General features: G+C 48.6%; 1 long non-coding RNA gene across 1 annotated transcript; it reads right to left on the bottom strand.

Moving 5' to 3' along the window:
• Positions 1-370: 370 nt before the first annotated feature.
• LOC131505016 (uncharacterized) lies at positions 371-9,073 on the bottom strand. The gene is made up of 3 exons (XR_009258241.1): positions 8,763-9,073; positions 7,339-7,506; positions 371-1,800 (listed from the first exon to the last, which is right to left on the bottom strand). It is a non-coding gene; the product is annotated as an uncharacterized LOC131505016 (long non-coding RNA).
• Positions 9,074-11,814: the final 2,741 nt, after the last annotated feature.

Below are 11,814 nucleotides of genomic sequence, written 5' to 3' on the forward strand. Positions count from 1 at the left end.
GTCCATCCGTGGATTGGTTTCTTTGGATTATTTCATCCATCTTGCCTGAGGGAGAACAAGCATTTCCTTGATGGTGTGTGGCTTTTAAACTTTCACGATTAAGTGAGAAAATCTCAAAAGAAGCATCTAAATATGTGTCGCGAGGTAGCAGAACATTGTGTAAAGAACCAGAGGGAGCATCTCATAACTTTAGACGTCACTGAAAAAAAGAAATGACAGATTTGTCTCTGGGTTGTGGGTCTTCCTATTTCTGTAGCAGTAAGGAGAGGTTAGCTTACGACACGGTAACAAACATTCCCAACATCTGTAGCTTAAAGCAGTGCTGATTTGTTGCACGTCCGGGCACATCACAGGTCAGCTGTGGGCTCTGGGATCCAGCCTGACCAAGCCGCTTCCTTCCGGAATATTCTCAGCCCTTGTGGCAAAAGGAAAAGAGAACGTGATCAATCGCACACCGGCACTCAAGGCTTCTGTTTGGAGGTCACGTCTGCTCAGATTTCAATAGCCAAAACAAGTCACATGGCCACACTCAACTCCAACCCGGCCAAGGAGTCCATCCCGCCCTGTGCCGAGTAGAGGCTCACAGATATCTGGTGCTGTGGCTCCGATGACATCCACACTTGCTCACTGCAGACACTTCACACCCTCGTCAGCGAAGGTGTCAAGGCTCATCGTTACTCGTCAGGTGTGGAGATCCACCCAGCAGAGACTTCTTCAGATTTCCTCCTTTTTTGTCCAATGTCACACGGGAGCTGACTGAACCATTGCTATTGACCCACCCCTCCTATGTGGAGAAGTCTCAGGCTTTGCCATCTTCTAGCCATTTGCTGGAGCTTGCATCCATGAGGATTATCTTCCATCCATGGTGTCTTTACAGGAAATTGTAAAGCCACTGCCCACTTCGTGAGGGTTGCTGTCGTTGGAATGGGGCTGTCTCATAAAGGAACGTACACAAAGTGTTCTTGGCGGCCCTGCTCATTTCAGCCCAAACTGGGATCACCAGAAACGTCCGTTAATGGGGGAATAGATATATGTGTGCGATGGAATGTTATACAGCAGGGAGAACCAATGAACTATCCAAACAACTTGGCAACGGAAGTCAACAAGCAAATCAACAAAAATACATACAAACGATGCGACCTGCAGAAGCCTCACAAATGCGATGCTGAATAGAATTCGAATATGTTGTTTCATTTACACAAAGTTAAAGCACATGAAAAACTAGTAGGCAGTTGTTAAAACCAGGATGGGGGTCGCCAGGGGCAGCGAGTGACCAGAAGGAGGCACAGGGGCGCCTGGGTGGCTCAGTCGCTTAGGTGTACAACTCCCGCTCTGAGTTCAGGTCTTGATTTCAGGGCCGTAAGTTCAAGCCCTATGTTGGGTTCTATGCTGGGCTTGGAGCCTACTTTAAAAAAAATGGTAAATAAATTAAAAAAAAAAAAAAGGAGGCATAAAAATGGTCTGCTGGTACTTTTACTTTTTTTTTTATGTTATGTTTCTTACTCTGAGTGCCGTGTATATGGATGTGCTTACTTCCCAAAGATCCATTGACCTGTATCCTCATGACTTGTACACTTTTCTGTGTATAGATTATACTTCAATTAAAAGTTTCAGGCGCGCCTGGGTGGCTCAGTCGTTTAAGCTTCCGACTTCGGCTCGGGTCATGATCTCACGGTCCGTGAGCTCGAACCCCGCGTCGGGCTCTGTGCTGACAGCATAGAGCCTAGAGCCTGCTTCGAATTCTGGGTCTCCCTCTCTCTCTGCTCCTCCCCCCGCTCATGCTCTGTCTCTCTCTCTCTCCTTCAAAAATAAATTAAAAAAAAATTTTTTTTTTAAAGTTTCAAATAAAAAGTTGAAAATCAAACTCGATGGCATAACCCATAGATCCCTCAACCAACCACATATAAACTGGAAACATAGAACCAGAAGTGACAGAGGAGGCCAAATACACCACTAACCCCCTTGCTTGTGGAGCTCCACTCCTCCCTCCGTCTACCTTGGCCGTTTCGTATCCCGTGACTGCCTGACATATGACGGGACACCAGCGTGTCAATCCATATGTTAACTGTTAGGAAAGATGAACTTGGCTCTTGTTTTTAAATAAATTAACATACACGGCAGCCCTGGTATTTTCTTCCCACTTCCAAAAGATCATGTTGAAACCCCCACTTGGAGACCGCAGTCTCTCCATTCTAAGCTCATCAAGGCTCATCCTTCGTTGATTCTCCCCCAGCCAGAGGATGCTTTCAGAGAGACATGGGCACCATCAGGAGCTGTCTGCAAGTAGTGTGAGTTCCCTGGCAGTCGTGGCAAGAGGAGAAAAGATCAGATTTTAGAAGTCTCTCTTGTGAAATGTTCTTCGTGACATGTATCTATCAGTGAATTTTTAAAGGAATTCATCAAGATATTTGCAAATGACATATCGGACAAAGGGCTAGTATCCAAAATCTATAAAGAGCTCACCAAACTCCACACCCGAAAAACAAATAACCCAGTGAAGAAATGGGCAGAAAACATGAATAGACACTTCTCTAAAGAAGACATCCGGATGGCCAACAGGCACATGAAAAGATGTTCAACGTCGCTCCTTATCAGGGAAATACAAACCAAAACCACACTCAGATATCACCTCACGCCAGTCAGAGTGGCCAAAATGAACAAATCAGGAGACTATAGATGCTGGAGAGGATGTGGAGAAACGGGAACCCTCTTGCACTCTTGGTGGGAATGCAAATTGGTGCAGCCACTCTGGAAAGCAGTGTGGAGGTTCCTCAGAAAATTAAAAATAGACCTACCCTATGACCCAGCAACAGCACTGCTAGGAATTTATCCAAGGGATACAGGAGTACTGATGCATAGGGGCACTTGTACCCCAATGTTTATAGCAGCACTCTCAACAATAGCCAAATTATGGAAAGAGCCTAAATGTCCATCAACTGATGAATGGATAAAGAAATTGTGGTTTATATACACGATGGAATACTACGTGGCAATGAGAAAGAATGAAATATGGCCCTTTGTAGCAACATGGATGGAACTGGAGAGTGTTATGCTAAGTGAAATAAGCCATACAGAGAAAGACAGATACCATATGGTTTCACTCTTATGTGGATCCTGAGAAACGTAACAGAAACCCATGAGGGAGGGGAAGGGAAAAAAAAAAAGAGGTTAGAGTGGGAGAGAGCCAAAGCATAAGAGACTCTTAAAAACTGAGACCTGAGGGTTGATGGGGGTGGGAGGGAGGGGAGGGTGGGTGATGGGTATTGAGGAGGGCACCTTTTGGGATGAGCACTGGGTGTTGTATGGAAACCAATTTGACAATAAACTCCATATATTGAAAAAAATTAAAAATAAATAAAAATAAAAAATAAAGGAATTCATCACCCTCATAGGACTCTGTATAGAAGATATTTAAAGGACAGTGCTTTCAATGAGAGTTTAAAAGAAGGTGTAGAAACCCTTTTCAGGTGTCTGTTTCTTGATCAGCCCTATATGAAAGCAAAAGGAAGAAGAACATTCAAACCTAGTTTAGAGAAACCATCTCTGTGATGAGTGATGTGGCCCTCTTCCTACGAGCTTCTAGTATGTTCAGAAACGAATGTCAGTGACCTTCTTATCCCTTCTGTCAGATACCAATTATCTCTCTGATTTAGGGCAGAAGCTAGATCTAAAGAGCTAGTGCTCTCATGGCTGAGCTCTCAATGCCAGACGCACTGGCACGTGTGGAGGGATACATGGGAGAGCCGGAGTGTCCCAGCTGGGTGCTCTCCAGTTGGGCACCCTGCCACGGAAGCTGAGATGTCTGGCCTGCCCTCTCTCCCAAAAGGAGTCCTATAATCAACAGTGTCCGGTTAAAAGGAACAGAGCCCCTGTCAGACCTTCTTAAGCAAGAGTGAGGACTGCGGTATAGACACACAGAGGTTCCCCTGGATTCAAGGACAGAAGATAAAGTTCACCAAGGTTTTATGGAAACTGGGACCTGGCCTCTTCTCCCTCCACCTTCGTTCTGGCCCCAGCTGGCCTGTCTCCGCCCTGCTTCTCTCTGAGTCTCCCTGCTTTCTCTCCCCACCCTGGGACCACACCGTGAGCCCTCTGAGTCCACTCACCACTGACTGTCCCAAGACCTCTGCACCCCAACTTCAAATTCCCAGGAGAGAAATGTGGCCCAGTTCATTGTTTGAGGAAAATCCTGCAAGGCACAGGTGGAAGCCAGTGGAGACACCACTTGGGATCCCTGTGGGGTAACCCTGGACGAATTAGCCAAGAGGAAGAGGAGCTTGTGAGGGTTAAGGGTCAGACGTTGTGCCCCGCTGACCACACGGAGCCAGGCATCAGGCATGCGGGCTTGGAAATCTCCCCCCACAACACAGTTCTGGTTCTGCTCAAGGATCCAAATGAGGGCTCAGCAGAGGCCCCGGCAATGACCCCTGAAACAGCATGTGTGGTTGAGTGATTACGAAAATAGCCCTCATCCTCTACTCTTCTCTGTATCAACACCCTTGCAATGTAATTCAGCAGCCCCTCCATCAGGAAGTGAAGCCTGTTTCCTCACTCCTTGAATCTTATGATTTGCTGTGACTAAAAGAATGTAGCAGAAGTTTTAAGGCAGGGCGCCAGTTTTAAGCCCAGGCCTCAAGAGACTTGCATCTCTGTCTCTGTCTCTCTGTCTCTCTCTGCCTCTCCTCCCTCTTCACCCCCCAACCCTGCTGTCCCGCTCAGAATCCTGATGCCGCCGTGTGATAAGCCTGCTGGAGGGATGTGAGAGACACATGGAAAGAGCTCCCAACTGGGCCACTTCCTCCAATCAAGGCCATCCTAGACCAGCCATTTGACCAGAGATGCACAGGCGTGTCCAGCTAAAACCTGGCCAGACCAGAAGAACCATCCACTTGACCTGCAAGCCCATGAGCAATAATAAATATGTGCTGTTTTAAACTAACTTTGGGGATATTTTGTTATGCAGCAGTAGCTAACTAATAAAGCAAGTCAGGACTTGGGTCTCCACACTGGTCCAGGGAAATAGGATTAGGAAGAAGTCTATCAGCTTGGCTCCAGGGGCCAACATCTGCCCCTAAGTAGTTATTCCTCTTCCACCAGCAGCCAGGCTGCAGGAGCCGTTAATATCCCTGTACAAAAGACCCAACCGGCCCATGTGTGCTCTACTGGGGACTGACCTTTGGGGGTTTAAAGGACATTGGTCAAAAGAGACTTTTGCTCAGGCAAAGCTGATCGCCTCAGCAGAGGTAAGATTAGCAAACAAGAGTAGCTGGGCATCGAAACCATGATCAGAGAAAAAGAGAGATAGGTTTCTGCTTGCCCCAGCAGAATGAGAGTCTGGGTCACCTAAATGCCAAATCGGATCAGAGTCCAGTAAGCAGGAAGAAGACCGAGGCACCAGCCTGGATTGTGCCCTGCCTGTCAACTGAAGTCCGATCTCTTGAGAGATTATTTCTCCTTGCTCTGATTCTCAAGTATTTGAATCCAGGGTGCCTAAATACCAGGCTAGAGCTAAGGCTAGCTGGGTACAAAATTTTGCCATTTACAAGTGCATTTAGGGAGGTGTGTTTTTTTTTTTCTAAGAAGAGTATCCATAGCTTTTGTAAGATTCTTAGAAAAGATACGGCTCAAAAAGTGTAAAAACTCCCACTGCAGAGAGAACGCTGGACGCAACACGACCTGTCTATATCAGTGCTCCTATAGGTCTTTAACGGTGCATTCCTCTGTCCACCTGTCCTTGTACTTATCCATGACAATTCCCATAAGACGCTGTAACCATATTATGGGATCCACGTAATTTTGTAGCTATCTATCTGTTAGAGGGAATATTACCTTAGCTGAAACTTCCAGTATTTATTTTTACTGTATCTATATATTACCATCACACACATATCACTGTATTGTGTGATACGGCATGTTGATACTTTGGCTCTGTTACTTTATTTGTATTTATCTGTATCTACCTTAGTGTGGCTGAGAGTTATCATGTGTATATGTAACTGTGGCTGTGTGTGTTACTGCTGTTATGAGTTATTACTGTTACCATGCAACTGATTCTGATACAGTAGGCTCTACTTCTCCACAGGGATACGTCCCAAGACCCCCAGGGGTTGCCTGAAATTTCAGATAGCACTGAAATATATATACAGTTGAATTTATAAATTAGGCACAGTAAGGGGTTAACAACAATAACTAGAAATAAAACAATCATACTAATATAGTGTAATAAAAGTTACGTTAATGTGGTAGCTCTCAAAATATCTTAGCCTTCTATACTCACCCTTCTTCTTGTGCTGACGTGAGATGATATGATGCCTACGTGACCAGATGAAGTGAGTGAACGATGCAGGCATGTGGCATAGCGTTAGGCTACTGCTGACCGTCTGATGATACGTCGGAGGGAGGACTGTCTGCTTCCAAACCCAAATTGACCGCAGGTAGCCAAAACTGCAGAAAGCAAAACCACAGATACGTGGCAACTTCTGTATCGTGAGTAGGGCTATAGCTATAGTCTGTAGCTATGTGCTCCTGTATTTATGTTATCGTATCGAGGTGTTACGGCATGAGTGGCTGAAGTCATGCTTTCCTGCAGCTAAATGTTACTGTGAATTTGCATTTACTCCAAAAATAATAATAGCTACCATTTGTTAAGCACCTTCTACGTGTCAGACTGCCTTCTGTCGCGTGCTTTAAATACAATTATGTACCTTACTAAATCATACAACCTTGCAAGGTAGGTATTATTAGACCCATTTTACAGGTAAAGAAACTGAAGTGTAAGTAGACTATATTATTTGCCCAAGGTCACAAACCTGCATGTGGCAGTGAAGGGCAAGGGAAGAACCTTGAACCCAGGTCTGTCTGACTACCAGAGCTATATGTGACCCCAGCTGCATAGCTCCATAGACCGTGCCCTGGGCTTGTGTGTTTAGAGCCTAAGTACAGAAAATGGCTCCTTGTCTAAAGATATGAAGGGGTACTTGCTGGCTACAGAATAAAGTTTTTTAAACTATCAACTTCATTTTCTGACACTTTTGTTGAGTTCGGAGCTCCTGAATCCAGAAACAATTAAGTTACTAAAAGAACCTTGATTGAGTTAGCAGACAATAAATTTAAAGAACAATGAAAATTCGCTCTCCTAACTTTCAGTGAATTTATAAAGAGAGAGATGGTTACACGAGCTTAATTGTTGATGAGCTCTGTGCTTATGAACTTTATCGATTCTAAAATTGCCTGCAGGCTAGGAAACCCTTGGGCCCGTGACAGATGTCCTCCAAAAAAACCTCCATCACCAAGAATAGAGCTCTTATTCACATTCTTCTGTCCCCACCTCTTCCATACCTTGCAATCCATAATGACCTCAAAGCTTCCAAGGAGGCTCCAGAAGAAAAAAAAAACCCTCTGCTTTCGGAGCTTCCCATTTCAAGGCTGCAGCCCAAGCCCAGCGAGTTCTTCTCGGCCTTGGCTTCCTGGCCCTGCCTTCCCAATTCCAAGGTCCAGGAGAGAGCTCTGTTAAAAAGAGGCCAATATGGTAGGGCTTTGAGCTGGAGTGCTCTGGAAGGAGTTCCCAGAGGGGCCTCCTCTATCCCAGCCCAACCACCAGCCCCTCTCTGGGCACAGCCAGCCCCAAGAACACTTGTAAGTTTGGCTCCCTTGTTCTTAGTGTCTATCCCCGCCCCTTCCAGCCCCAGGTAACTCTCCCAGTGCTGCGCATGTTCCATGGGACCCCCTGGTGCTCACTATCCTGGCCCCTCTCAGGCTAGTTATTTCCTGCCCACATGCTTCCCAACCCCATGTGGGTTCCACTCCCGGGAGCCAAAGTCTCTCTCTCCTTCCTGGTGACCACCAGTACCTTTATGGGTAAATGGGACAGAGCTTTAGAAGACTCCTTTCCACCCCCCCTTGAACCTGAATACTATTAAAGCACAGCGGCTTCCTGGGACTAATGCCTAGAGTATGTCTAGATTATTAATGACTCTCATCTTGAACATGCACAGCACTGAACACCTTTAGATCAAGAAGGTGGACCCCTTGGAAATTAAGCGTCTAGCTTAGGGATGGTAAGTACAAAATGTCCCACTCTCCCATCCACTGCCGATGTCCACTGCCGACATCACTAATCAATCCCAGGTACTTTCTCCCACAGAGCTTGAATGTGGCTCCAGAATCCTTCTCAACTCAGGTCTCTGGCTGCCGCCAGCTGACCCGAAGTGGCATATGGAATAAAATTCGTGTCTCTTCTAGGCCAGCTCCTTTGTTGTGCAGGTGGAGAAACTGAAGCCTCACGGAAAGGCAAACGGCTCCGGTTCACACAAGTCAGAAGCAAAGCCAGGAGGAGTTTAGAGTCTCACTTCCAAGAAGGACCCAAAACCCTGGCCGAGGAGAAGCCAGTGACACCCCACTTTTCCATAGCAACCCTCGCCCTGAGGTTTGGGGTGAGGAGAAGGAATAGGGCTTTTGCAGGGTTTCGGTTCCGATCGAGGAGGACCTAAACCTAGTCTTTACACACGTCAGCTTACCTGCTCTCACAAGAGCCCTATGAGGAGACGCCCCTATTATCCCTACTCTACAGATGAGAACACAGAGGCACGCACATGACAGGGGACTTGTCCAAGCTCACGTAGCTTCCGAGTACCAGTGTTGGGATTTTAACTCGGTCTGGCTCCAGAGTTGAGTTTAACCACCCATGCTACCAGATGGCACGCATACACATGCACACCCGCACACACACACACACACACACACACACACACACGCACACCTACCTCCGCCAACAGCGCGTTGAGTGCCGCTTTCCCCGCAGCACAGGACATAATGCAGCTTTTCAACTTTGCCCATGGGGTAGGGGAGCAATGGTCACCGTGGAGGACTGGTCCTGGACTCAGTCCGTGGCTCACCTGGGCCAAGAGCCCCACCAGGGGTCCCATCACCAAGTCTTGGCAGGTCAAGCACAGGAGAGAAGGGGATGGGCGGCCCCTGTGCGTGCATGGGGTTCCCGCCTCTGCAGAGGAAGGCCGATCCACCGGAGACCTGAGCTGGAAACAATAGATCATCCGCTCACTGGGATTAATGAGGCTTCCCCCATGTTTGTGGAGAGGTGATTAAGGACCTTGTAGCTGCTTCGCCTCCTGTCATAGAACAAAAGCCTCAGCGGCCGCTGTTTTCAGAAATGTGCGGGGGGAGCCCGGGCAAAGAGTTTCAGGGCTCTGCACCCGAGCGTACTAAGTGCTCTTCTGAGCAGGTGCCGAACACCAGGGCACTGGCCCCACCACTCCCCAGTCTCTAACCCCTCCCCGTTACTGCCCATGCCCTCCGTACGTATTTCTATATACCAGTTATCCCAGGTACTGGGGATACACAGACAGTCAGGACAGAAACAGCCCCTGCCCTCACGGTCTAGCAGAAATACAGATACTAAAAAAAGTAAATATATGATGATTTATTTCATTGCAAATGTAATTAAGTGCTGCCCAGGAGAAGAGCAGAGAAGCAGAAAAGCATATGATAAGGGCCCTGCTTCTCTAGAAGGTCAGAGAAGGTTCCCAGGAGATGTTGGAGGAGGAGGAAGGGCGTCAGTCAGGTCTCTTAAGGAGGTCAGCGTGACAGGACCTGGGAACTGCTTGTATGCCAGAGGTGAAGACAACCTTTCCGACCCGAGGAACCTGATGGAAACAACACTGACCCACACAGAGCACCAGCAGGAGGCAGGATGGCCAGGCAGCTGGCCGGACGAGCCTGGGACACAGGAGCCCCATCTGGCCTCAAGAGGCAGATGAGGAGGACAGTGTAGAGCCCTGCGCGTATCTCTCATTGTTCCGGGGCACTCTGGGGCATGCCCTTCTCTCAGCAATGGCAGAACCCAAGACCACAAGCCCACCACACAAGTACAATTCAAATTGCTACTTCCATTACGTCTACCAACATCTCATTGGCCAAAGCAAGTCACATGATCAAGCCCTAAAAGAAAACAGTGGCGAAATGCGCTCCTGCTCCTGCTGCCAGGAGGCCACTGCAGGTGTGTGGATCTATCATACCGCTACAGGGGAGTACGGAGTTGGAACCCATAACTCCCTCTGGCACATCCAGTCATCTCAGCCTCTGTCCGTCCCCAGAGGCCAACCGTTGCCCCTTAGAACACTGATCCCAGCTTCTGCCCGAGATGCTCTCTCCCATTCATCCCATGGCTGGCTTCTGTTCATGCTTTGAGCCTCAAGCTAACATTATCCCTTTCCAGAGTCTTCCAACTTGCCCAGGAAGGAATACAATAGGCTCCGGGGAACACGTGGCATCATCTCTGCCACAGCCCTCGGATCGCACAGAATAGAGGTTTCCATCCGTGGAATCAGATGGCCACCAAAAGTGGACAGAGGATGAGGCAGAGCCCCAGAGAAAGAGGTCCAGGGGCTGGATGCAGGGAAACATGGTCACAAGGAGCAAAGGCAGGGAGAGGGTGAGGGGACCGAGGAAAGATGCCTGGAACACAAAGGGACAGATACAGGCCAAAGAAGTCACAGAAAGGGACCTGGGCTAAGAATGTTCACGGAGCCAAGGGCAGAGGCAGCTTCAGAGAAATAGGACCAGAGAAACAGGTCAGCTGCAGAGAAATAGGGGCTGTGGGTGAGAGGACGAGCCGGCACGTCTTCCTGCAAACGTGGTGTTTGCAGTTTCCCCTCTGCTGTTTCATTGCCCTCGGCCTGTCACCGACACTCAGCGGTGGAATCTGAAATCTAATTGGCCTTTGTCAGCTCCGCAAATGGTGTTCTTTAGGGGTGATTCTCTGGTAAATGGACGGAAATTCTAAATTGGAAATCCACATTGGCCGTCCGGGACCCGTTCTCGAACTCCAGGCAGGTCATTGCGAGAGTGCTAATATCGGTGACAAATGGGAAGGCGCCAGGCTGCTTAGGCAGCGACTTGTGACAACCGGGCCCACCGGTCACTGGCCCGGGAGATCTAATCAGCCCCGGGCCTGGCCCCTGATAGCACAGCAGCAGGAGGAAATAACTAGGCCCCGGAGGACGGGCCCGAAGTAATTGTGAGAGCAGGGGAGGGGCCTTCGAGGGTTGTGGGGGCACAGACAGGGCAGCTCCTGTCCCCTCTTCTAGTGGTTGTCTCCTTGCCAGATGCCAGGGAAGAGCCCCCAACATGCAGAACGACCGTGTCCCTCCCCTGCTCAAAAGTTTTTGGAGTAGACACCTGTGAGCTGGGTGTCACCTCCCCCCCCCAAGCCCACCTGCGATGTCAGCTCCTCCTGCCTGTGGCCAGTTCTCCGCAAGCTCGGGTCCACAGCACTGAAAAGTCCCACCTCAAAGGGGTTGTGTCCGGGCATCTTTCTGCTTCCCCCCAGGACCTTCTCAAACAGTCCAGGAGCTTAGGAGCTCACTTGGTTGTAGTAAAAGCTCAACTCAGAAATGCAAGAAAGCTAGTGTCCCCAGGGGCACCCTTCAACCAGTGGGGTTAGAAGGTTGGGAAAATACACCTCAGCGCCGATCCTTCAGGCAGACGGTTCTGGAACATTCATAGGTCATTTCATGGGAACATGCTCCCATTGGCCCCAGAAGCAACCTTAATAACTTACTCCTACAGTGGCTTCTCCCTCCCTGCCTTCATCTCCCTGCTCCCTGAGATGGTCGCAGACATGAACCACCTGCATGGGGTCCCTGCCCCAGGCTCTCCTGTCAGTGTGTTTCCAACTATATTCCTCGGGTCGCCAAGGCACCTTGGGATGTGTCTGGCCCCTCCCTCACACACATTTGATTTAACGTTCTATATCATCATCTTGAAATTTTGAAATAGTTTTTGAACCAAGGACCCCAT

Source organism: Neofelis nebulosa, chromosome 2, assembly GCF_028018385.1.
Source record: "Neofelis nebulosa isolate mNeoNeb1 chromosome 2, mNeoNeb1.pri, whole genome shotgun sequence".
Classification (NCBI taxonomy): domain Eukaryota; kingdom Metazoa; phylum Chordata; class Mammalia; order Carnivora; family Felidae; genus Neofelis; species Neofelis nebulosa.